Source organism: Tamandua tetradactyla, chromosome 8 (genome assembly GCF_023851605.1).
Source record: "Tamandua tetradactyla isolate mTamTet1 chromosome 8, mTamTet1.pri, whole genome shotgun sequence".
Lineage (NCBI taxonomy): Eukaryota > Metazoa > Chordata > Mammalia > Pilosa > Myrmecophagidae > Tamandua > Tamandua tetradactyla.
The window spans coordinates 67,275,888-67,303,715 of record NC_135334.1 but is presented as its reverse complement, the minus strand read 5'-3'; the positions used below and the strand labels follow the sequence as shown (position 1 = coordinate 67,303,715).

General features: G+C 40.0%; 4 pseudogenes; 2 read left to right on the top strand and 2 right to left on the bottom strand.

Annotated features, from left to right (window-relative positions):
* Nucleotides 1-265: 265 nt before the first annotated feature.
* Nucleotides 266-4,700, bottom strand: LOC143645119 (small ribosomal subunit protein uS5-like; annotated as a pseudogene).
* Nucleotides 4,701-6,621: 1,921 nt separating this feature from the next.
* LOC143643449 (poly(rC)-binding protein 2 pseudogene) lies at nucleotides 6,622-7,795 on the bottom strand (annotated as a pseudogene).
* Nucleotides 7,796-10,612: 2,817 nt separating this feature from the next.
* LOC143643448 (lysine-rich coiled-coil protein 1-like) lies at nucleotides 10,613-11,347 on the top strand (annotated as a pseudogene).
* Nucleotides 11,348-18,366: 7,019 nt separating this feature from the next.
* On the top strand, nucleotides 18,367-18,923 carry LOC143643447 (RWD domain-containing protein 4 pseudogene; annotated as a pseudogene).
* Nucleotides 18,924-27,828: the final 8,905 nt, after the last annotated feature.

The following is a 27,828-nucleotide window of genomic DNA, read 5'->3' as shown; positions in this document are numbered from 1 at the left end:
TAAGATAATGAGTATAATGACTCGAGATGATGAAGTTATAGATTTTCTGATTATTGGGAATGTGCAGACCGATGACATACCTGCTTGGTCTAGGAAGATAACTTAGGAACTGGGGAGAGTTAGTTCCAGGCTGACTGAATTTCCTTCATTAATAAACATTAGGGTCCGTCTTTGTCACCGTAAGACTCTCGAGTTGTAGAACAGAATAAGGGGATATAAGTGGGGCCAGTCAAATAGGTTTTTGTTTTTGTTTTTTTTTTTGCAGTTAACTTAAGTGCTGATTTTTCTCCTGAGACCATGTGGAGGCCACAGCGGGGGCCTGGCTCAGCCGCATGGAGACCCTGACATTGGTCTTTACAGGATGGCCAGTGAACTCCCGATAGGGAGATGTGCTGGTTTGAAAGGATGTATGTCCCCTAGAAAAGCCATGTTTTAATCAAAATCCCATTTCATAAAGGTAGAATAATCCCTATTCAATACTGTATGTTTGAACCTGTAATCAGACCATCTCCCTGGAGACGTGATTTAATCAAGAGTGGTTGTTAAAGAATTTTCATACAGGACTTAGTTGAAGGGTAAATTGATATGATCTCTTTGGTGGTCAATTTGGTAATATCTGCCAAAATTTTAAATGAACATACCCTCTGACCCAAAAGCCCTTCTATAAATGTACTTGTAAATATGTGTAAAGACACATTTATTTATAGGTTTCTATGCTGGGCCTGGTGGAGTCCTGGAGTACTTGAAAATGAAGGATATATATATATATATTTTTATTTTTGCATAGGTAGGCACTGGGAATCGAACCTGGGTCTCCGGTATGGCAGACAAGAACTCTGCCTGCTGAGCCACCATGGCCCACCCCTGCAGCACTCCTTTTAAAAGCATCTCTGGTCAAGGGCTCCTCATCTTTGTATACTAATGTAGTGCTTGGCATAAAATATGCACTTGATAAATATTTCTTGCATATAGCCTAATCATTTACTACATCAGACAGGCAGGAAAAAGGGTAAAAACTGTGCATAGGGTACTGAAGACAATGCTTATTTACCTCAGCGTTATATAAAGCAAGTCCTGCCATTATCCAAGAAAAAGATAGCAATTGATAGTCTCAGTTGAACACTAAGCACTGGGCTCTAAGTAGTGATTCACTGGAGGAACTATCAAGAGTAGTCCATGCAGTGAAAGGGAATGGTAAGAGGTGTAGAAAAAAATAGGGAAACAAAGGTTAAAGTCTATTGAGTAGATGGAAATTCTAGTGGTCAATGAGAAGGAGGGATAAAGAGTATGGGATGTGTGAGAGTTTTCTTTTTATTTCTTTTTTTGGAGTTATGCAAATGTTCTGAAAAATGATCATGGTGATGAGTATATTACTATGTGATGATACTGTGAGTCATTGATTGTACACCATACATGGAATGCTTGTATATTAAGAATGTTCATGTTTGTATGCTGTTTCAGGTTGATAATACAAAATAAATTAAATTTTAAAATAAGACAAAAAAGAGTGGTTGTTAAGCTGGATTAGATGAGGACATGTCTCCACCCATTTGGGTGGGTCTTGATAAATTTCTGGTGTCCTATAAAAGAGGAAACATTTTGGAGAATGAAGGAGATTCAGAGAGAACAGAGAATGCTGCAGCACCACGAAGCAGAGAGTCCATCAGCCAGCATTTTGGAGATGAAGAAGGAAAATGCCTCCCGGGATGCTTCATAAAACAGGAAGCCAGGAGAGAAAGCTAGCAGATGACGCTGTGCTCTCCATGTGCCCTTACAGCTGAGAGAGAAAAACCATGACTGTGTTCACCATGTGCCTTCTCGGATGAGAGAGAAACCCTGAACTTCATCGGCCTTCTTGAACCAACATATCTTTCCCTGAATGCCTTTGATTGGACATTTCTATAGACTTGCTTTAATTGGGATATTATCTCAGCCTTGAACTGTAAACCAGCAACTTATTAAATTCCCCTTTTTAAAAGCCATTCTTTTTCTGGTATATTGTATTCAGGCAGCTAGCAGACTAGAACAGGAGACTTAGGGAGACGGTCTCTTTCCAGAGATTGGGGGTGAGACAGCTGTAGGTTTTGGAGATGGCATCGAAGGTGGCCTTGGTGAAGTTGCCCAGGGAGGCCATGCAGCCCCTCGCCAAGGTGCAGCAGTCGTCCATACCGGCCATCCGTAGCAGCTTCTTGGGCAAAGGGCCAAGATGAGGCCAGTGCCTCTGGGAGCAGGAATGAGGTGCACCAGCACAGAGCTGCAGATTCCCATCACCTCGCTAGGGACAGTGTGGGGGTTGCCATTCTTGTTTCCACATAGCCCCGGTGCACAGGGATGATGGTGAGCTTGGCCAGAATGATGACCCTGCAGATGGCAGTGGCTACCTCCCGGGAGCGCTTCACGACCAGACCCACAAGGCTGTTAAGTCCCTGATAGTGACAGAGGTCTTCAACCTGGTCTGCTGGCCAGGGCTGAGCTGCTTTTGCACAGGTATAATTTTCAAAACCTCATCCCTGAGAGACGTATCCAGGAAAAAGTCAATGGTCTCGGACTCCTTGATGGGGAGAGAGAGGAGATAGATCTCCTCCAGGGACTGGATAGCCTCTCTTTGGCCAAGCGGCCCAGCTTGGTGGCAGGAGGCACTGCTCGGCCTCAGCCTTCACTAGCCCCACAACCTTGGTTCCTGACCCTGTTGCCAAAGCCTCCAAGGAGCCGCTGAGGCCTCCCATTCCAGGACCCCCAAGGCACACTGAGCACCCATGTCATTTGTCATTTGGTGTTTTCTTGAAGAAGAGGCAGTCACTAGGTTTATGACAAGATACAAGTTATATAGCTATACAATCAGTATCAAAGATAATTCAGCCGGGTTACAATTCAGTAATTTCAGGTATTTCCTTTGGGCTATTTTACAACATACGAAAAGGTAAGAAAAGCATCTATTTAATGATTCAGTTGTCATAATTATTTGTTGATGCTTGACTCTCTGTTACAATCCCCATACGGAAACTTTTGACCACTACATTCAACCATTTTGCATAACTTCCACATGCCATTGGAAATGTATTTTTTTAATCCCATTTAAGTGGAAGTGAATGGCATGCCTATGAATACATGAAACATTCCTGTGAATTTAGGGGTTCTTACTCTGTTGTCTGACATATGTTTCCTGTTATAATGGGTCAGTTTCTAAATGTGCATTATAATGGTTACATTACTCTTTCATTCAGTATTTTTAAGCTGAAAAAGTTGGCCATGAAAAGCGAGTGGCCACAAATGAGTATGATGCTGCCATCTCGTGGCATTTTTTTGTAAGTTTAGTGTGTGTCTTCTAACCTGAGGAGAGCCCACTAGGCAAAAACCTAACCATGTCTGCCACTTCGTCATTCCTCTTTTGCCTTCCTACCTGTAACATTACTGTTATGTAACGGCAGCAACATGAAAATATATACGCAACATTAGTTATGGAACAATCAACACAAGACTGCCTTTACTTCTGACACCCATTAAAAATTCATGGGGTTCCCCCAATCACCCTCAGGTTCGATGATTTCCTAGAAGGATTCACAGAACTCACTGAAAGTTGTTATACTCTTGGATAAGATTATTACAAGGAAAGGATACAGACTGAAAGCAGCCAAAGGAAGAAGTGCAGAGTCAGGAAAAGTACCAAATGTGGAGTTTCCATTGTTCTCTCCGCGCATGGATGTGTGACCAAATGCACGAGGTATCGCCAATCAGGGAAGCTCACCTAAACCACGCCAGACTACAGTCAAGTCAACACGATCTACTTTCCCGGCTGACACTGACAAGCCCATTCCCTCAGCTGTGGTTTCTCTGGGTAGTACGTAGGGGCAGTTGGACTCTTGTTCACCCACTCACACTCATCACCAATTAGATGAGGAGGCATTTGGCTCCCTTAAAAGAGTCATAGCTGCTCCCACTGCACACCCACTTTGCCTTCAGTTTCTTCCCTTAGGCATTCAGAGCACTGGGCAGAAATCACATGGAATTCACACCATGTTTACACCCACTGCTGTGGGCCTCCACAATGCTTTAATTAAACGGTTGTTTTCCTCTGGCATTTACCAGTTCTAAGTCGGCTGGTGGGCACCTGTGAAGGTGAGGTGCACCGAGGACTTGTGGTCGGAGATGAACCCACAGGGTGGCTGCAGTGGCAAAGGGGTAGGTGGGAGGGACAGGGGAATGGGGGACAGATCCCTGCACACCTGCTGCCTACTGCCCCAGCCGTCTACTCCCCCATGCTCAGGCTTGATTGAGCTCCAGGCATGGAGCCAACCTCCACGCAGCTGGGGAGATCCTCAGCAAAGGTCCAGCTCACATACAGAATCTCCAGAGTGTCCAGACCCTCAGGAGTTCAAGCTGATACCAGGTGACCCAAAGCCCCCACCCTAAACCCTATCATTACTATGTGGCTGGCCCAGGACCCTCAGGCAAACATGGCCTTTCTATCAGGTATGACACTCCAAAAGCTTAAAAACTACTGCCCAGAAATGGAGGGCTAAGGTGAGACTTCTCTTTGGACTAGGTTAAATTCTTTACCATACGATAGGTAAGAACTAAAGACAAAATAATAAAGTTGCCCTCTCCTACTATTTACTAGTAGTAAGTAACCTTTGTCAAGTTACTTGACTTTCCTGGGTCCAAAATGCTCTTACCTGTGAAATGGGGACAGCACGATTCATCCTGTAGTACTGCGTAAGACCAAATGGAAAAATACAGGTAACACGCCTACCAAATTGTGGGCATTTGACAAGTACTAGTTCCTTGTCCTCTTCCAGTCTTTCCTGATCCTTCTCGTTTTCTTCTATTTCTAAGCTCTTTCCGCTTAAGATATCCAATTTTCTGTTTTCTATTCACTCTCCTCAGTACTTTCCCCATTGTTCTTCCAGTTTCCTGGCTCAACTTTTTCACTGTTCCACCCACTCACCCACACAAAGGGGCACTGCACATGGACATGCACCGGCCTTACCCAGGCCTTGGTAAGCCTCTCTACTTCATCCTAACCTGGTCCGCAATTCCTGCACTTTCACGTGTGCCCTCGTGGGTACTGCAGTACAAAACACCTCCCGATGGGTTTTACTGAGCAGTTCCCCCTTAACGAACAATATGCCGTGATCCCGTCAGCAGAGACCCTTATCCCTGACCCTTTCACTCTGACCTTGGGTTGACCTTACACACACACCCCACCCCATCTCTGACCTCATATCCCACCACTCTTTCCCCTACTCACCCTGCTCTGCCCACTGGCCTCCTCCCTTTTCCTGAAAGGCTCCCCCAGATAGCCAGATGGTTTGCTCCCCTACTTCCACAGATTTCCACTCAAATATCTTCTTAGAGAGAACTTCTTGACACTTTGTAACTATAAATAACTATACAAAATAATAAACACACAAAACTCCAGTCACTCTCTACTGCCTTTACCCTCTGCTTGGTTTCAATTTATAGCATTTCCTACCATGCATCATAGTATATATTAATTGTTTATTTCCTGACTCCCTATCCCACCAAGACTCTCAGCACCTGAAATCAGGGACTTTAACCCTCCCTACCACCTAGATAGTACCTAGCACAAAATAGGCACTCAATTAATATTTGTTGGGAGAATTAAACTCTCCAGGTAAGGGAACCCATCTAGATTTGACCAAGGCAAATTTCTAGACTACTAATTGGAAAAGTCACTGGGCAACGTCGGAGAAATGCACATTCCAGGACTTCATCCGCAGAGGTCTGAAGCAGGGTAGACATGTCAGCATCTTGGGTGACACCCTAGGTGAGTCCAATGCAGTGGTGCTGTCTGAGCCCCCTTGAAAAACATTTCTCTCTGGAAACAGATTAGCTTAGGGATCGGTTCGCTAGCAGGGCTGCCCTTAGGGCAGGGTTTCTCAGCCTCTACACTGTTGATCCTTTGGGATAATCCTTTGTTGTGGGGGATTGTCCTGGGCAGTGCAAGATATTCAGCAGCCTTTACCCACCAGATACTAACAGCACCACCCCCACAAATTGTTACAATTAAAAAATGCCTCCAAACAATGTCAAATGCCCCCAGGGCACCTCCCCCCAATTGAGTCCTAGGATGTGTCTGGGTGAATAGCTGTATGTGTTATAGAACTGTCTATATAAACAATATGGTTTAAAATGTATTACAAAATTCATGAGGTTATGTGAGATACAGTGATGTATTGATGGAGATTTAGAATAATAGGCCGAGAAGAGATATTTATGTATTTGTTTATTATCCAGGCAGTGAATGTGAAGAGTCTTTTTGTGTTTTCTCTTTTGTTTATTTTCTCTGTTTTATTATTTTTTTTTATTTTTATTTTTTTGCATAGGCAGGCACCAGGAATTGAACCCGTGTCTCCAGCATGGCAGGCGAGAACTCTGCCACTAAGCCACCGTGGCCCGCCCTCTTTGTTTTATTTTAAGACACTTTTTTTTTTAAGGAATTAATATGCTTTACTTAAAAAACCACTAGTGGATTATAAAGTGGGTAGAAACTGAAAATTTACAAACTACTTAAAACCTGGAATCGCTGACTGTTCGGAAACTACACAGATAGATGATGGGTGGTGAACAGCAGAAGGGAGTATGAATGAATCTGCATTGTTCTAGCTGCTCCCCATGCCACCTGTTTCTAAGGAAAGCCTGACACTGATTAGATATTGACCCAGGCTAATGCTGGCAGTAGATCCAGTGACGGTAACCTGCCTATCAGTAGATCCTTCCACTGGGTTTGCAATTTTGAGCTGCACCCCAGACATCTGACAGATCTCATTGATTTGGGCACCCTGACACCCGATGATGCAGCCAAACAGTTTGGAATGGTGAGTTCATGAGAAGTAGTCTGAGCAGATGCGACCAAACCCCAATAGCCCTTCACCGCTGGAGAGCTGGATTCAATGCCCCTGAATCTGGTGTTGCCATGCGTTATAGGAAGATGAGACTTGCATCACCTACTGGTACAGCTTGACCAAACCTGGCTGTGGAATTGCATACTGTCCTTGATTGGTATAGGCCTCTAGAGGTGGTCCCTCTAGGTCAGGGTTGAGGCACATGGACCAGGTGGTATGGGGAAAGCTTGCACTATTGCTGCCTGTGCTGTACCTGTCCTGGCAACCTGCAAAGATGACCGGAGAACTGGATGGCTTGGGTCAGTACAGGATGACTACACCCTTTGGGGCAGGGGGTAGGGAACTGGGAAAGAGTCTCCAACATGACCACGCAGATCTGTTTGACACACTCAGTGATGGATTACAGAATACCAGCAATAGTGATGGCCCACTCAGTTGAGTGGGGAGCATATACCCTGCCACCTGGGCCTGAGCCACAGTACTCTCTCTATTTCCTGATCTTGCAACCATCTTTCCCCATGAGAGAGCCACAATGACTAGCAGAGACCACCAGTCTCAGGGTGGCTGGGGGTCTTCTGGCAGCTGTGCTATTGATCCAAGAGCTGCTGATGTCCTCTTCTAGTTTGTCAATGATCACATCAAAGGTTTTAAAGATGGTGTCACTGGGTTCAACCAAGCGATCATTCTCTCAGGACAATTCCCTTCTGAGACGTTGATGCATGCACCACTTTCTTCACACATCTTTTTAATGGATTCTCCTTTCTTTCCAATGATACTGCCAGCTTCCTTTCCAAACATCATAAATAGCCGGATGGTGAGAGTGACATTTAATCTCCTTCTAATCACACCAGTGTCCATGTTGAGCAGTGTGTTGGGGAGCTGGACTTTGAGTGGTCAAGTCTTTGGTCACTGTTGGAAGTGAAAGTAAAAAACTGCAGGCTCAAGGTGATTGTAACAAAAACGGGAGCAGCTGGGAAGGGGAAGGGCGGGAGGCCTGGGGTGGAACAACGGGGACCAGCTGGCAGGAAGGCGAGAGGGTCTCCACAGGGGCATGGAGGAGGAGGAGGAGACAGGGGTCAAGAGACCTTGGGCACGTGGAGGGCAGTGGAGTGCGGGCAGGTGAGGGCCCAGGGTGCGGCTCTGCCTCCGCTGGTCTGGAAATATGAAGAGCCTTTGCAGTGTAGTGTCCAGGTATCATTTCTTTCTGTCTGGGGATCCAGGAACCATCTTTTTATGTTTCCTCTTGTCAAATGCACCATTCCTGGCTAATTTCTTATCTCCCACTTGTGTAAAAGTAGCAACGCTATTGTACTGCCATGACTCTTTGGAACCATTTGCATTGAAACAACATAGATCCTCTTGCCTCTGCGGATTCCTAAAACCATTTACTAATGACACTGCATCATTCATCATGCTGCCCAGGCTTCCAACGACTCTCACAAAGATTATGTAACCGAAAAATCATGATTTAAGGGATGATTGTGATTGCTGAATCATTATATAGGTATTCCTTTTTGCTTTCTGGTATACTGGAGTAGACAGAGGGAAATACCTGAAATCTCTAAACTGTAATCCAACTGCCTTGATCTCTGATAGTGATAGTATAGCCTTATCTTCTGCCCCTGTGATTATAAAAACCTCATGACTGACCTTCATTTGTACCCAGTTATCCAGTTTTTCAACTTTAGAGTCTTGAAATCCCTAAAGATGGCCCCAAGAAGGGTCTTGGGTCAGCCCAGAACTAACCCACCCCAAGTCCAAAGTTATCTTGATAACCAAGACTGACATACACAGTAGATTAGACTTTAACCTATGAGTCACCTACACCTCATTCTACCATTTTCTTACATATGTGACTGTGTTAGTCAGGGTTTTCTAGAGAAGCAGAACCAACAGGAGAGATCTAAACATGAGATTTAAAAAGGTGTCTCGTGCAACTGTGGGAATGGAAGCATCCAAAATCCATAGGGCAGGCTGTGAAGCACGCGGCTCTCATGAACGAACTGGATGAACTTCACAGGAGAGGCCCACTGGCTGAAGAAGCAGTGAAAGAGTCTCTCTTCTTCCATAAAAGCCTCCAACTGATGGGATGTAATCTGCCACAGATTCAATCAACTACTGATGATTTAATTCACCAGCCTTCCTGCTTATGGGCCAGCCATGAAATAGCCTTGCAGCAACAGTCAGGCCAGTGCTTGCCTGACCAGACAACTGGGCATCATCACTTGGCCAAGTTGACTGCAGGGCCTAACGCCTAACCATTACAGTGACTAAGCATGTCATCAATCCACGCATGCCCAATAATTAGATCACTCTAGTTACATCATCTGGAGCCACGGTGCTCATTATTTTAAATTCTGCCCATCTTTTTCTCTAATAAAACTTCCAGAATTACTGCAGGTTAGGGAGACAGATTTTCGGTTGCTAGGCCATCTGCTCTTCTTAGTAATAAACTCTTTCTCTCTTTGAAACCCCGGTGTCTCAGGAATTGGTATTGAGAGCATCCAACAAAAGAATCCACAGCCTTTGGTAACAATTGTTGTGCTTCAGTTTTTTTTTTTGTTTTTTTTTTTACATGGGCAGGCACCGGAAATCGAACCCAGGTCCTCAGGCATGGCAGACAAGCATTCTTACCTGCTGAGCCACCGTGGCCCGCCCTGTGCTTCAGTTTTGACCATCATGAATGTAGGTCTTACCCAGAGCCTGTAGAGACATGTAAATGATGATTCATTTTCTGGTCACTTTAAATGACCATTTGGAGGATTTTATAGTGCAAACACATAAACACATCTTTCAATCACTCTTTAGGCTACAATCACTGCATTCATAGAATGTAATCTCTTTCAATGTTGACCGTATTTCTGCCTTCCATCAGTGGAGAAAATAGAGTGGCCCATTAGCACAAGGAATATTCATTGTCAGAAAAGGCTTAAAACAGACTTGAGAGAGCACAAAAATCACCAGATTAATTGGAGGCAAGAGATCAGTCCATTTGAAGGGTCAGCTGGTGTTGCAGAGCAAAAATTTCAAAATTTTTCCAGGGTGGAGGTGGGCCAGAGGAGATAGGCATGACAATGCTCAGACGATTGCCTGCCTCTACAGTTGTCACCCTCAGGTGCTGTAAATAGGAGGTGCCACCATGGTCAGAACACAGACGAGCAAGAATCAATGCACCCATGACTGCTATAGGACAGTAAAACGCAAAGAGTGCAACCCTAATGTAAAATATGTACTAAAGTTAGTAGTATAATTACAATAATATTTTTTCACCAATTGTAACAAAGGCACCAATGCTAGGTGTTAATAATAAAGAGGAGGTATGATCTCCTCCTCCTTGTCCTGCCCCACCTGCTGGGCAGTGGCTGTCCCTGCCCCACCTCCACCCCGGCTCGCTTCCTGGCAAGAGGCATTGACCGGGAGGGGGACAGTAGTTTGTTGACACCCACCCCTACCTCGGAGAAGACTGAACTTATTTTAGACACCTTTATGAATTATGTTGAATAGTACTACAGTTTGTATCACAAAGGATTTCACATGAGGTAAATGGGAGTGGTGTATTGGACAAAAATGGATTTTGTAATCTCTGCATCATGACTTTGGGCTCCCCAGATGTGGGGAAAGTTGATGCTAAAAAGTCTCACTATGGGGAAAGCTGATGCTAAAAAACTGAAGCACTTAATGGGAGAATATGACAGGATTACTCCACCAAGTACTCGGCCTGGTAAGGAGAATCCTTTGTTAACCTAATGAAGCATTCAAAGAAAACGTACGATTTTTCAAGATGAACGTGAAGATTATATCAAAGTGCAGAGCCAAAGGCTTGTCTCAGAAAGATGAGAGAGGACTATTTAGAAACCTATGGGTACAAAGAAGAGGTTAACTCCAGACCCAGATATAGAATGTTTGAGCAAAGACTCCCACCTGAAGCTGTTAGGACAATCATACAATGTTTCACAAAGTGGAAAACTGGTTACCTCAGGGGCTCCCCAGTTACCTCACTGGCTCCCCGCTTATGACCAGCCTCTCTGAGCTACTGTCAGCTCCCCCGGGACTACTCAGAAAAGCCAGTACCCCTGAACATTAGTCAGCAAGAATATAATTGTGGCCCTTACATTGTAGAATCTGGAGTTTATAGGCATCTCTCCTTAGAAAACAGTACAAATTCCCATCAAGCAATCATTAACAGACACATCAGAAGAGAAAAAGGCACCAAGAAGATAGAGAAAAACCAGAGGAGGAACAGCCCAAGCATAAGAGGGAAAGAGGTATGAGGAAATGGATTTAGACAAACACAAGAGCATCCAAAGGAAGCAGAGATGGAAACAGTGTCAGTACAGAAAAGCTTAAGAATCAAAAGGAGAAAAAAGCCAGAGATGAGGCTCTAAGAAAGAGGAACAGAAGCGTAGAAAAGAGAAAATGAACAAGGTCAAGAAAGGACAGAGGGGAAAATGCTTTGGGACCAGTCTATCCTTGGATTTTAAAGATATTTATTTGGTTTTCTCAAAGTTGAAAAAAAAAAGTAATAAAGGGAGTTGGTTTCATGAAGTTTGTGTTCATATCACTTTTCTTATATGACCAGGTGCTTCAGCCTCTAACAAAGGCCAAGAGAACAAAAAGCATTTAGTATAGATACTCCCTAACATAGAAATTACTTTTCCTCATTTTCTAAAAGTATTACTATTACATTTTTCTTACAAATAATGTTTTATTCATCCAATTGCTATGACAGTGGAATTGTTTTCCTTTGGGAGGTCATTTATTATAAATTGGAGGGTTAATAGGCTCTGCAGAATCTATTTCTTGATTGGGTTTAGTTTTGGTGGGGTATTTTTATGTTTGTTGGTTTTCTCTATAAAGCAATTTAGATTGTTTTTTTTTTCTTTCTTATATCTAACTTGTATATTTTCTAGGTTAGAAAGTAGAAATGAGATACATTATAATATTAAGCTTAATTTACATACAGTTTTAAAAGTGATCAAAAAGTATTGAAACAAAATCAGTTTATATTCTGGAAATGTTTATAATAAAGTTCTAATTTCTACAAAAAAAACAATAATATAAAGGGGAGGTATATGGGAACTTGTATTGTCTGCATTATTTTTCTGTAAACCTACAACTTTTCTAATCAAAAAATGTATCAAAAAGGAAAACAAAAAGAGTCAATGCACAGGCCCAAGGGTCTGTGGTGGATAGTCAGCTCATCCTATGCCTGATTGAGCCACCAAACTCCGTGTCAGCACCATTCTGGTGGACCAATCTCACATGATCCTGCAATAGAAATACTGCACGGCCAGCAGAAGTGAGCCACTTACCAGGTCATCGTATTCACTTTGGGGCACCCCCTTAGGCTCCTCAAGACTTTTGTCTAATTCATGAATTGCAAAGAATTAGAGAGCACCTTGAAGGGGAGAAAGTGAATCCAGAGCCTATGTGGGTCGTGATCTAGAGAACACTACTGGCACTGACCCGTATCAGCCAACAGAAGGGATCCTAGAAAATGTTTAGGAAGGCACTCCAAAGCAGGTGTAACTGAGAAGTTAGGATTTAAGGGATGATTATGATTTGCTGAATCATTATATAGATATTCCTTTTGGCTTTCTGATATATTGGAATAGACAGAGGGAAATTCCTGAAATATCTAAACTGTAAATCACCTGCTTTGATCTCTGATAATGACTGCATAGCCTTTATCTTGTGCCCTTGTGATTGGAAAAACCTTGAGACTGACCCTCACTTGAGACTGACCCTCACTGACCACCAGTTTTATCCATTTTTTAAATTTTTATTTTGGTGTCTTGTGATCACTAAAGACCCCTAATGTTTATTAATGAAAGGCTTTGAGTCCGCCCAGAACTAACCCACCCCAAGTCCAAAGTTATCTTGATAATCGAAGCTGAATCTAACCAAAATGGGCCTGCCTGACATGGGCAATAGCTTAGACTTTAACCTATAAGTCACCTATACTTCATTATAATACTAAACCTCATGCCCATCATCATATTAAGGCTGCCATTTTCTTACATACCTTCTGTGACTAAGCATGTAATCAATCTGCACATGCTCAGTAATTACATCACATCTAATGTCATCATCTGAAGCCATTGTGCTTATTATCCTAAAACCTGCCCATTTTTTAATACTATAAAATGATCAGAATTACTACAGTTCAGGAAGACAGGTTTGGGGGCTGATAGACCATCTGCTGTCTGATCTGCACCTAGCAATAAACTTTTTCTCTCTTTGAAACCCTGGTGTCTTAGGAATTGGCCATTTAGCACATCAGGCAAAGAATCCACTGCTTTGTTCACTAACACAGGGAGGAATGCTGGCAGGAGCCCCAGCCCAGGTCAAGGGTGGTACTGCACTAGAGAAAATTTGAATGAATCAATTGCTTCCTAAAGTGTTCTTCTAAAGGAAGGCAAGGTTCACTTGGTGACAGATTGGGTCCTCAGTAGTAGGCGTTCCTTGGAAACATATTATTACATATATTAGCTGGTGATGACACATTTAAGAGAAAGCTTATAGAAACTTATTTTTCATTCTTGCTGCTGCTACTCCTTAGTACTTAATCTATCTCCCTTTCCATAAATCTTGAAATTTCTGCTTCTGGTTTCATGTGATTTTGATGTTTATCCTTTAGGGTAGGGATTCTAAACCTGAACTCCATGAAAGGGCTTCAGAGGATCTATGTGAAACTAGAAATTATTCACCAACTGTGCCACCTTGAAAGGATTTATGTACCCAAGAAAAGCCATGTTGTAATCCTAATCAATCTTGTTGGGGCAATGGTTTCTTCTAATCCCTATTCAGCCCTATAGGTTGGAAACTTGATTAGGTTATGTCCATAGAGATGTGACTCGATCAACTGTATGGTATTAAACTTGATAAGATGGAGATGTGTCTCTACCCATTCTATGTGGGTCTTGATTAGTTTACTATTTAGTTTATTAGTTTATTGTTCTTAGCTTATTAGTTTTTTATCTTATAAAAGAGGAGACATTTTGGAGAGTGGTCCTTTTGAGGATGAGGAGAGAGCCACATTACCACAATGGAAGGACGAGAGAAACACAGAGTCCACCAGCCAGCTACCTTTGGAGATGAAGAAGGAAAACACCTCCTGGGGAGCTTCGTGAAGCAAGAGGCCTGGAGAGAAAGCCAGCAGACACCACCATGTTGGGCGTGTGCCCTCCCAGCTGAGAGAGAAACACTGAATGTCATCAGCTTCTTGAACCAAGGTGTCTTTGCCTGGATACCTTAGATTGGACATTTCTATAGATTTGTTTTAATTTGGACTATTTCATAGCCTTAAAACTGTAAACTAGCAACTTATTAAATTCCCCTTTTTAAAAGCCATTCTGTCTCTGGTATATTGCATTGTGGCAGCTAGCAAACTAGAACACCAACTTTTTGAGGTACAGTTGTTTTCTGGGACTAGGGTCCCTAATATTGCCCCAGTAGTACAGACTGTAAGAGAAGTTGAGTAAAGACTTCTCTTTACTCAAAGAGTAAAGAGTAGTTTGTTGAGTCTCAAAAAAGGAACAGGGAATAGGAAGTTAGGTGGAGTGAAATTCAAAAAGAAGTAGCTCCTATGATTAGAACTCAAAATATTGATAATCCTGGTATGGATCCAGCTTCACCCAGTTAAATTCAAAACTGAATATGTAGATGTGGATTCAAAGCCACCAATCACCAATCTCATCATTAGAGACGAAAGAAGTTGAAAAACCAGTTGGTTGAGGTTTGTATTTCTTATGAAAGAGATCTGGTATCTGTGTACCAAATTTGATTTATGCTTTATTTTTTAAAAGTACATTCTTTTACTTTCTATGTAATATGTATTTTATAGATTTTTATATTTTATACTTATATGTAGTAGATTTTAAAGAGATTTATAGAGATGCCTTAAAGATAAGTCCCCTCATTTTGTAGATAATAACCTATTTTACAGTGGTGACAATAACAAAATAGTAATTTTTTGGTTCTGCCTCCACTTATTCTGTAGGAACAACAGACTTTATACTCTCCCAAATAGTTCACGAAGCCCGAGAGTACACCTGCAAAACAGTCTTTTTCATCACCACTTTCCACCAGCCTGCTCTAGCTATGGCTCTTAATAGAGACTTGCCTGTTTCTGCTGAAGCTTAAAAAGGTATATGTGGGGGGGGGCAACAGTGTCTCAGTGGCAGAGTTCTCGCCTGCCATGCCAGAGACTCGGGTTCAGTGTCTAACCATGTTAAAAAAAAAGAAAGGGGGGGGGTGTATATGTAACTCTGCAGTTACTGGTGCCCAAAGATGCCTGTTCCAAGGTACTGACAGCCTATACAGAAACCCTTTTTTTTTTCTTAGTGGTTGCTGAGGTCTTCACCATCTCTCGTCATTGCCAAAATCAGTAGTACCAAATCCAGGGCCTGCTGTAACTGGCTGATTTTACAATTCTATTTTTAAAAAATTAAGAGCAACTTCTGTTTTGCGTGTGTGTGTGTGTGTGTGTGTGTGTGTGTGTTTAGTATTGTTTAATTGTTATTTTAATTTTTTTATTTTAGAATAGTAGGTTTACAGAAGAATTGCAAAGAGAATTCTTAGATACCCCAAACCTAGTTTTCCCTATTATTAACATTTTACAATAGTATAGTACATCCGTCATAATTAATGAACCAATACTGATACATTATTATTAAATAAAGTTCATCTTTTATTCAGACTTCCTTAGCCTTATTGTTTTTTTTTTTCTGTTCCAGGATAGTACATTACGCTTCGTTACCATCTCTTGGCTGTGACAATTTCTCAGATACTCCTTGGTTTTGACAACCTTGACAGCGATTTTTGTAGAAAAATTCTGCAGGTATTTTGTAGAATGGCTCTCAACTGATATTTGTTGAATGTTTTTCTCACGATTTTACCAGGTTTATGTGTTTTGGGGAAGAAGACTACAGAGGTGAAGAGCCATTCTCATCACATCATATCATGCTATCAACATGATGTCACTCTTGATATTAACCTTGATCACCTGGCCGAGGTAATGTTTGCCAGAGTTCTCCACCATAAAGTAACTCTTTTCCCTCTTTTGCCATACTGTACTCTTTGGAAGGAAGTCACTATATATAGCCCACACTTAAGGAAGGATGAATTATGTGCCACCACCTTGAGGACAGAGTATCTACACAAATTATTTGGAATTCTTCTGCACAGGAGACTTTTCTATTCCCTCCCATTTATTTATTTATTCAATCATGGATACTTCTTTTATAGTATGGGTTATAATTCAATGCAACCTTACCTTGCTGCTCAAAATGCTGCAGCTTTGGCAAGCTCTTCAGTTGGCTTCTGTGTCTCGTTGACATAACTGGCATTTGTTTGTTTGTTTTTGATCGTTTCCTTACTTTTCGGCACTACCACGTGCTCCAGGCTAATCTTGGCAGTTTTCTGCCTTAATCCTTGAGTTCACCATTTCTCCAAGGACCTCTGGTTCCTTTTATTGGAGAACAGTATTATAAATCAAAATCTAGGTGCTTAGGTTTTCTCATTGCCACTGAAGCGTCCTGGCTTCTAGTCCCTTTCAGCTGACAGAGGAAGGAAATATGTTTGTGTTCTAGCCCATGTATATGCACATATATGTAAATATTTCTGTATAGATGTTAAACAAACATGAGTTCATATTGTTGTCTCCAACTCTAATCCATTACCACATAGATCATTCTAGCCTCCTCCCTTGGATATCTATAAATTCCTACGCTAACAGTAAGAATCCTGGCTCCCACCATCCACCATTCATGTACTTAATTGTTCAGTTCCAGTATACACATAGACTGGTTTCATAATTATTAACTTGTACAACTTTGTCAATTATAGTACAGTGTTTATGTACACTCCTTTTGACTTTAGTTTTGCTGACTCTACTCATTTGCAAAAGCACGGTGAGGAGGCCATGTACTTACATGTGAGGGGGGTGGGGGGGGTGACTACTGTAATTAGAGATTGGTTGCAAGGGAACTAATCAAATACGTAAATATATTAAGGATAAGTGGAATCAGGTTTCTCACCACTGGGGAAGGGAGTTACAAATATGGAAAGGGAAGAAAATAGAGTGAACCTGGTGGTCTGTGGTATTGGTCTGGAGTTGGAGTTTTCAATACGAATGCACAATTTCTAAAATATATAGAAAATACAGAAATAGATATAAATGTGTGTACATATGTGCCGGTTTGAAACTGTTGTGTATATGTAGAGCTGTGTTCCAGTAGCCATGTTTCTTGAAGATGATTGTATAGTGATATAGCTTTCACAATGTGACTGTGTGATTGTGAAAACCTTGTGTCTGATGCTCCTTTTATCTACTTTATCAACAGATGAGTAAAACATACGGAATAAAAACAAATAGTAGGAGGAACAAATGTTAAAATAAATTTAGTAGATTGAAATGCTAGTGATCAATGAAAGGGAGGGGTTAAGTGGTATGGTATGTATGAATTTTTTTCTGTTGTCTTTTTATTTCTTTTTCTGAATTGATGCAAATGTTCTAAGAAATGATCATGGTGATGAATATGCAACTATGTGATGATATTGTAAATTACTGATTATATATGTAGAACTGAATGATTACATGTTAAGAATGTTTATGTTGTTATATATTTTTTTAATTTAAAAATTAATAAAAAAATTAAATGAAACTGTTGTGTACTCCAGAAAAGCCATGTTCTTTAATCCTGATCCACTACTGTTGGGTGTGATCTTTTTTATTGTTTCCATGGAGATATGACCCATCCAATTATAAGTGGGATCATTTCATTAGGTGGTTTCCTTGGAGCCGTCTCTCTACCCATTTAAGGTGGGGTTACTTACTGGAGTCCTTTAAGAGGGAAACATTTTGGAAAAAAGCCAACAGAGCCCACACAGCCCAAAGATGCAGAAGGAAATGCAGAAGGAAAACACCCCGGGGAAGACTTATGAAATGAGCAGATGTCACCATGTGTCTTCCCAGCTGACAGAGTTATTACAGATGGCATCAGTTTTCCTTGAGTGAAGGTAACCTCATGTTGGTGCCTTAATTTGGACATTTTCATAGCCTTAGAACTGCAAACTTGCAACTTAATAAATTCCCTTTTTTAAAAGGAAAAAAAAAACCCTGGCAGACACTACCTTAATTAAGTGATCAAAAGTAATTAAGAGGGTGCACGGGTAGTTCAGTGGTTAGAATGCCCGCTTTTCGTGTGGCAGACCTGGGTTCTATTCCAGACCATGCACCAAACAAACAAACAAACAAAAAGCTGTCTTTGGGCAGGCAATAGTGGCTCGGTGGCAGAGTTCTCACCTGCCATGCCAGAGACCCGGGTTCGCTTCCCCAGTGCCTGCCTATGTTAAAAAAAAAAAAAAGTAATTAAGAGGGGGTGTGTCAGCTGCCAAGGGCACAGAAGGGTATGCCCCAGCCCCATGACCACTGCCCTGACTTTCTCTTTATCATCGCAAATGCCACGTGCCCTGGAGGCATCCTCCAGTTGGCATGATGAGTGCCAACAAGGACGAGGAGAAGGGACTAGAAGCATTATGCTCGATTTACGAAGGAGACAAAAGTTTCCAGGAGTTAAGTTCAGTTTCGTTTCAATTTAGGATAGGTAAAAAATGCTGATCCTTCTTAATAGAGATTTCCTGGACAAAAACATAGCCCCAAACACCTCCAATTATATCTATGAACACTTTTTTTTAACAGCATATCATCAGCTATAAAGCAGAGTATATTAGCCAAGTTACAAGAAGCAGTTGATGTTAATCTTGGTACTGCTATGACATATACATTGTTTGAATATGCCAAAGATAATAAAGAACAGTTCATGGAAAATCACCATCCCATTAATTCTACAACATCCATAAGCAACATCACCTGTTGAAACTCCTAATACAGTCCTGCCCAGTAAGAAAAAAGACAAAAAAGAAAGAATTTCAAAAGCTCAGAAACATAAGCTGGCAGATAAAACAGATCACAAAGGGGAACTTCCTCAAGGATGGAGCTGGGTTGATGTGGTTAAACATTTAAGTCAAACTGGTTCTAAAGATGATGAATAATACTTGGAATTTGAGATGAGGAAAGTGCATCCTTTAAAAAAGGAAATTGCATTAAAAATCTTTCGTTACTCTTTTCTGGTATTGAAGTGGCTTTTTATAAAACAAAATTTTTTTTTGTGTTTCTTATGTAAAAAAACGTAAGCTAAAAGTTCATAAAACAATCTGGTTGTTTATTTTCACAAACTTGCCTTAATAAAAGGTGAAAATGTTACTGTTTAGTATACTTTATGGAGGCTGTCAAGTTTTGTAAATGGACAAATATGGGGAATAATAGATAATCAGTGTTGATTTATATGATCTTATTCTAGTGGATGTGATATATTTTTAAAGGAGTATGAAACCCTTTACAAACTCTCATCTCAGTGGAGCAAACACTGAGCAGTTGGCAGTATGACCCATGTTAATAAGCTTCTCATCTTAAATAAAGTCTTCATCTCTTCTTTCTCTTAATTACTTAAGCATAAATTGCCTCAGAGAAATTTAAAATATTTGAATTTTATGCATAATATACATAGTATACATAATACTCTTTGAAGTTCTTTTTTATTTTTCAAGTATGAACTGCATCCTTTTAGTAAATAGATATCCATTTATATTTTTCTCTTGGTTTGGGTCAAGATGATTAATCATGAGACTTGCTATTGTGTTTTTAGTTGTTTGATAACTGAAGTCTTCTGAATAGCTTGACAAAACATACATTTCAAGTCTTGTTGCTTTTCTGAGTGTCCCTTCAGTATACAAATGTTTTTCTCAATCTGAGCATCTTTGCAATAATAGACATAGAAATCTTTCAAATGCTGAATTATAGGACCTGACTGATTCCTGGCAGGCATCAGGAATCGAACCCGGGTCTCTAGCGTGGCAGGTGAGAACTCTGCACACTGAGCCACTGCTGCCCGCCCCGATTGATTTTTAAATAAATCCTTAATAGAGGAAAATATTAGTGTATTTTTAACCTATCAGGAAAAGTTATTGATGTTTATGTGTGATTTATGGTGATTCTGTATATGCTTCCCAGCTATAAGTACACTAGAACTACTGCTGTGGTATACAGAGAATAGAAGTGTTACTTCTTCATATTATCCCTGTGCAGGTTGGGGTCTGAGTTTTTAAAGAATAAAGTAACTTGTAAAGAGACTACCTTAGAATAAAGAGCAGTTTCTTGAGTTGTATGCATGGTTTTTACTGGGCTAATATTGGCTTCAGTTAAAACTTTTGAATTACAAAGTGAGTATAATTATGGTGAAGGAGCTTATAATCTCATTTTCATAAGCTGAATCATAGTTTATTTCTTGAATTAATATGACAGAAACATTACAATTCAGGACCACTGGAATATGCCAATTTTTTTTTTCAGGTTGTGGTGTATAAGTTTTGTTTTTTACCATGCATACCATAAGTGTATAACTTAGTGGTTTGCTTGTTTTTCAAAAACTGAAAAAGCTTGCTCTAGTAGTGGAAGAAAATATTGTTTTGCTCTGAAGATTATAAAATTGTTCAGGCTCATTGTGGTTAATAAAGAGTTACAAAGAATGTTAGTTAAATGCCAATGAACTATTTTCACTATTTTCATAAGACATATATGAATTTCTGGGAGTGATGGTGGCAGTGGTGCCTCCTATTACCTTTTGTAATATTTTCTCCCGGTATATTTTCTCAATGTCTGTTTACTTAAAACGGTTTGGAATGAAAAAATTAACAAGCAATAAAATCTGAATTACAATAGAAAAAAGTAATTAAGACCTCTCCAGAGTTATGCTTCTTCTCCACATAGGAAGTAGTATATGTAATAATGACATAACTGTTTCATATTATTGTATAAAATAATTCATGCAAAAGATTACAGAGTCACATAATAAATCTAGGACTTTGTTTCTAAGAATCACTACTCAAAATAACTAACTCATGGTGCTGCATAACTTGTAAATATGCTAAAAACTGCTGGATTATACATTTTAGATTAATGGAATTTATGATATATGAATTATATCTCAACAAAAAACCTCCATTGTATTGCTCTTTCCTCAGTATTACATCTGCATTGTCTTACTCAATCTTCACAACAAAACTGAGTCATTTTCTGATGAAGAAACCAAAGCTCAGAGAAATCTAATGACTTGTTCTGGATCTCATGATGAGTAAGTCCTGAACTAGATTCAAACCCTTATTTTCAAAGGCCAAATCCAATGGTTATACTAAACATACTTTCTGAATTTAGCATTATATCCTGTCTCTCAGAACCATACTGACCTTTTCTGGCTAAGAAATGTCAGCAAAATGGCTGAAACAGAGCCAAAACACTCTCTTCATTCAAAATAGAAATTTGTACTCATTAAGCAACTGTTCTAGTTTTCTAGCTGCCAGACTGCAATACATCAAGAGACAGATTGGCTTTGAATAAAAGGGGATTTATTTTGTTAGATCTTCAGAGGAAAAGCAGCCAACTTTCATCTGAGGTTCTTTCTTATGTGGGAAGGCTCAAGGTAATCTCTGCTGGCCTTCTCTCCAGGCCTCTGGGTTCCAACAACTTTCCCTGGGGTGATTCCTTTCTGCATCTCCAAAGGCCTGGGCTGAGCTGCGAGTGCTGAGATAAAATATGCCAAGCTGCTTGGGCTGTGTTATGTTGCACTCTCTCATTTAAGCACCAGCCAATTAAGTCAAACATCATTCATTGCAGCAGGCACGCCTCCTAGCCAACTGCAGATGTAATCAGTAACAGATGAGGTTCACGTACCATTGGCTCATGTCTACAGTAACAGAACTAGATGCCTTCACCTGGCCAAGTTGACAACTGAATATAACTACCACAGCAATTCTCCATTCCTACCTCCTGCTAACTACTATTCTGTTTTCTGACTCTATGAATCTATATATTCTAGTTATTTCATATAAGTGAGATCATACAATATTTGATATTTGTCCTTTTGTATCTCGCTTATTTAACTCAACATGATGTAATAATACTTTTTGTGGAATGGGAATTTTGAGGTCTAGATTTGCAGATTGCTGTTCCATCACCCATATTAAAAAATATTTATTCCTTCTTATGCTGAGGGAACAGTGGGTGGTTTGCTTCCCACAGAGGTCTTAACCCATGTGTCATTCTGAAGAGACTTTAAGTTAATGACTTTTAAAAATATTTTTATTAATAAAACAACATACAAACACATAAACATTCTTAACTTACAAACATTCCATACACGGTATACAATCAATGGCTCCCAATATCATCACATAGTTGTATACTTATCACCATGGTCATTTGTTTAACATTTGCATCACTCCAGAAAAAGAAATAAAAGAGAAAAAAGAAAAAACTCATACATACCATACCCCTCACCCCTTCCTCTCATTGACCACTAGTATCTCCATCTACCCAATTTATTTTAACCTTTGTTTCCCCTATTATTTGTTTATTTTTTATCCATATCTTTTACTCATCTGTCCATACACTAGTTAAAAGGAGCATCAGACATAGGGTTTTCACGATCACACACTGTAAAAGCTGTACCATTATACAATCATCTCCAAGAAACAAGGCTATTGGAACACAGAACTACAGTTCAGGTACTTCCCTCCAGCTGCTCTAATACACCATAAACTAAAAAGGGGATATCTATATATTGTGTAAGAATAACCTCCAGGATAACCTCTCGACTCTGAAATCTCTCAACCACTGGAACTTTATTTTGTCTCATTTCTCTCTTCATGCTTTTGGTCAAGAAAGTTTTCTCAATCCTTTGATGCTGGGTCTCATTTCATCCCGGAATTTCTGTCCCATGTTGCCAGGGAGGTTTACACTTCTGGGAGTCATGTCCAATGTACAGGTGGGGGAGGGCAGTGAGTTCTCCTGCCATGTCATCTTACAGAGGTCACATCTGAGTAACAAAAGGTGTTCTCTGTGGGTGACTCTTAGGTCTAATTTTAAGTAAGCTTAGCCTATCTTTTGCTGGAATAGGTTTTATAGTGGCAAACTCCAAGATCAAGGGCTCGAAGTATTGATTTGGTTGTCCCCACCGCTTGCTTAGAGTAGCAGAAATTCTCCAAATGGGGAAGTTGAATAATGCCCCCTTTCTACCATTCCCCCAAGGGCACTTTGCACATACTTCTTTATTCACAAGTCCAAATCTCTTGGGATTTATCGGGGCATCATACGAACCTAGACAAACCAACAAAATCTCACGCTCTATTCAAGATACCATGTACTTATGGTGTTAACCAAACTGACCATACAAATTAAATTAGGAAATGCACTACCCAAAATATAAATTTTGCACCAAATAAACTTCTCTCCTTTTAATCTCACACAGAAATTGAAGTGTGAATTCATGGACGATATCCTCCTTTACCCTATACTTTCATCTACCCCAGTCCTATTCAGCTCAGCTTCATTTATGTCTCTACTTGTTGTCTGATCACTTTTTCAATTTTTTAAACAGTTCCTGTATGGGGTAGTGCCGACTTTCATAACTTCAGAGCGCTCTGAGTCTCAGGTGTCAGATAAACATCCAAAGTGTCTGGGAAATACTATGTTATATATAAACAGCTCAGTATCTCAGAATTTAGAATTAACAGTTACACCTCCTGAATATATGTGACTGCTGTAAGAGTTTACAGTCTAGGACCCTTTACAATAAGCCCCAACCTGATAACCCATGCTCTCGACTTTAGTTCAATGAATTTTTATATTATAGGTTAGTCCATATGATTGAGGCATGATCATATTTGTCTTTTTGTTCCTGCCATTTCATTCAACATACTGCTCTTAAAATTCATTCATCTAGTTGTATACCTCACAATTTCATTTCTTCTTGTGGCCACTCAGTAGTCCATCGTATGTATACACCACACTTCCCCCTTTCATTCCTCAGTCGCTGTACCCTTAGGCCACCTCCATTCATTGTGGATCATGAAAACTGCCACCAGAAACACCAGTGTGAAAATGTCTATCCATGTCCCCACACTCAGTTCCTCCAGGTATACACTGAGCAACAGGGTTTCAGGATCACACGGCAAACCTGCCCCTAACCTCCTGTGGAACCACCACACTGCCTCCAAGGGGCGAGACCTCTCATTTCCCTACTGACAGTAAATAGGTACATTTCTCTCTCCTCATTCTCTCTAGCACTTGTTTCTCTCTGTTCATTTTTAAACAGTTTTATCCACATGTCATACAATCCAGTCTAACTGTACAGACATGAGTTTGCTACCATACTCTATCTGAAGACATTTCCTTTTTTTCCACACAGAATCCACAGCCCTTTCCCAATCTCCAGCCAGGTGACATTAAGTTTTGGCACAATGCTGTTGTTACAGTCAGTGGAAGCCTATCACAATGTTACATATGACAGTTAATGATTTCTTGCTTCTGAAGATAAGAGATTGACTTATTTGATGTGAAATACTAGATGACTAGTTATTAATTAGATTGTTTTGGTCTTATCTTTAATTGAAACATTGTCCAAATTCCCTTTAATGACCTTGTACATTACAATAATATTAACATTTATAAAGTACAAAAGACTAGTTTTCTACACAGCTCTTGCTAGTAACAGCAAATTATCAGTAGAGCAATAAACAAATATATTCATGTTAATTAATCATCAAATGACTTCCAGTAAAAGGGAGAAATGAAAAGGTTATACATACAGGATTAATTTAAAAGGAACATCTTTAAACAGCAGTGATTAAAAAATAGTTTTAATTTAATTTACTCTAAATTCTTCCTGGTTTGGCACTGACACAGGAAAGAGGAAAAAGACTTTCTTTCTCTACCTAGTTTGTATGATTTGTGTATGTGAAGGAACTGTGATTTTTTTTTAATTCAGAGAATGTCTACTGTCACCACAGAAATCTTGAAGTTATAAAAGGAAACTTTTATTAGATTATAAAAGAGCAAGTTGAGATTACCGAGAGAAGCTAAGGAGAACCAGCAAGTGCTCTACTGTTCCTCTCGTTTTTTGTTTTGTTTCATTTTCAGTACTTATAAATTTAATTTTATTTCACAAATAATATACGAATACACAGTCATTTTTAAAGACTTAGACAATTCAGAAGTTTATAAAGCACAATTTCAAATTTCCTTTCACAGGCCCTGCCTCCACCACTGGTGAAACACACACAGCCCCCAAATATTTTGATCATTTCTCTAGGCACTTATGTACATGTATGTCCATACTCTCCTCGTTTTTGCTCCTCTCTGCCTCTCCTCCAGGGTGATGACATGTGACCCTGTGGATAACAGAACCTGTTGGAAGCAGGCCTGTACCTAGAGAGCTGATGTACCCTGAGCAGCCACGCTAAACCATGACACCATGCCACGGGCCCAAAGCCCCACTCAGCGTGTGGAATCCCCGACGTTCTCTCTGACACTGCACCCAGGATGCAAGAGCAGCTGGGAGCCCAGCGTGGCATTGTAACCAAAAAGTTAGAAATTCACAAAAGCTTATGATTATTAAATCATTATATAGATATTTCCTTTTACTTTCTAAGTGTATTAAAAGACAAAGGAAAATACCTAGAGTCTCTGAACTGTATTCCAACTGCCTTGATCTCTGATAATGATTGTATAGTCTTCAACTTGTGATTTGTGATTGTAAAACCTTGTGACTAACCCTCATTTGTACCCACTTTATCCACTATAATCTAGTTGCCCTGATCTTTGATGACTGTATTAACTTTTATCTTGTGCCCTTGTGATTGTAAAAAAAAAAACTTGTGACTGCATTACCCCAAACAGCAACTGTTACATAAGTTGAAAAAGTTATCAGTCTTCAAGTAGAGATATGAATGAGGCTTCTGGATAGGACTGTGGTAAATCAGGATACAGGGTAAGGGATGATATGGTCCATATTTTTAAACTTCAACTTCTGTGTGAGAGCAAATGAAGAGATGCTTATTTCATGCAAAATTTATATTTTTGGTAGCGCATTATCTAATTTAACTTGTATGGTCAGTTTATTCGAACAACAAAATTGCTTAGAATCTTGAATAGACATGAGATCTTGTTGGTTTATACAGGTTAGTGTGATGCACTGACACATCTCAGAGTAATTTGCAGAGAAGCAGAAAATAAAAAAGGATTTTCAAAGTTCCCTTGGGGACTGAGGAGAAAGGAGGAAATAATCAACTTTCCTATCTGCCGGAATGCCTGATATTCTCACAAGCAATGAGGACAATCAAATCAATAAGCTGAGCCCCTATGAAATTTATTCCTGCAAAGGAGAAGCTAAGCCTACTTATATGTATGCTTAAGAATCACCCCCAGAGAACCTCTTTTGTTACTCAGATGTTACCTCTCTCTCTCTCTAAGCCAACTTGGCAGGTGAACTCATTGCCCTCCTCCTACATGGGACATGACTCCCAGGGGTGTTAATCTTCCTGGCAATGTGGGATGTAACTCCAGGGGATGAGCCAGGACTCAGCATCAAGGAATTGAGAAAGCCTTCTTGATCAAAAGTGGGAAAAGAGAAATGAGACAAAAATAAAGTTCCAGCGGTTGAGAGACTTCAAACAGTCAAGAGGTTATCCTGGAGGTTATTATTATGCATTATATAGTTATCCAAATTCTGTTTAATGACCTTGTACATCACAATAATATTAACATTTATAAAGTACAAAAGACTAGTTTTCTACACAGCTCTTGCTAGTAACAGCAAATTATCAGTAGAGCATTTTTTGTGTATGTGAAGGAACTGTGATTTTTTTAATTCAGAGAATGTCTACTGGCACCACAGAAATCTTGAAGTTATAAAGGGAAACTTTTATTAGATTATAAAAGAGCAAGTTCCCTTTAATTCAGAGGGAATTTAGTTTTATAGTTTATAGTGTATTGAAGTGGCTAGATGGAAGTCCCTGAAACAGTTGAACTGTATCCCAGTAGCCTTGATTCTTTTTTTTGCACATGGGCAGGCACTGGGAATCGAACCCGGGTCCTTGGGCATGGCAGGCAAGCACTCTTACCTGCTGAGCCACCGTGACCCACCCTAGCCTTGATTCTTGAAGACAATTATATAACCATATAGCTTTTATAATATGACAGCGTGATTGTGAAAACCTTTTATTTGGTGCCCCCTTTATCCAGGGTATGGACAGATGAATAAAATAAATAAATCAATAATGGGGTGGAATAAGCAGTTAAAAAATTGGCTACACTAGGGGTAATGAGAGGGAGGGGTAAGGGATATGGGAAATATGGGTTTTTCTTTTGTCTTTTTATTTCTTCTCTGGAGCAATGCAAATGTTCTAAAAATGATCAGGATGATGAACATACAACTACGTGATGACATTGTGAGGTACTGATTATATACTTTGGATGGACTGTATGATACATGAAGATATCTCAATAAAAATATTTAAAAACTAAACAAAAACTTGTGACTAACCTTCACTTGTACCTATTTATCCAGTTTTTTATTTGAGTGTCTCATAACTACTAAAGACAACCCCTAATGCTTATTAATAAAGACTCCTGGAACAGTCCATAGCTAACCCACCCAAGTCCAAAGTTATCTTGATAACTGAAGCTGGATCTAACTAAAATGGACTCACCTGACATGCACAGTAGCTTAGACCTTAATCTATAAGTCACCTTAACCTATAAGTCACTTATATCTATTATAATACTAAAAATCTTGCTCATCATCAGATTAAGGCTGCCATTTTCTTACATACATTCTGTGACTTAGCATGTAATCAATCTGGGCATACTCAATAATTAGAGCACCTCTAATTACAACATCTGGGGCAACTGTACTCATTATCCTAAACCCTATCCATCTTTCAATGCTATAAAATGATCAGAATTACTGCAGTTCAGGGATAGATTTGGGGGCCGACAGGCCATCTGCTCTCCTGCTATGCCCCTAGTAATAAACTTGTTCTCTCTCTGAAACCCCTGAGTCTC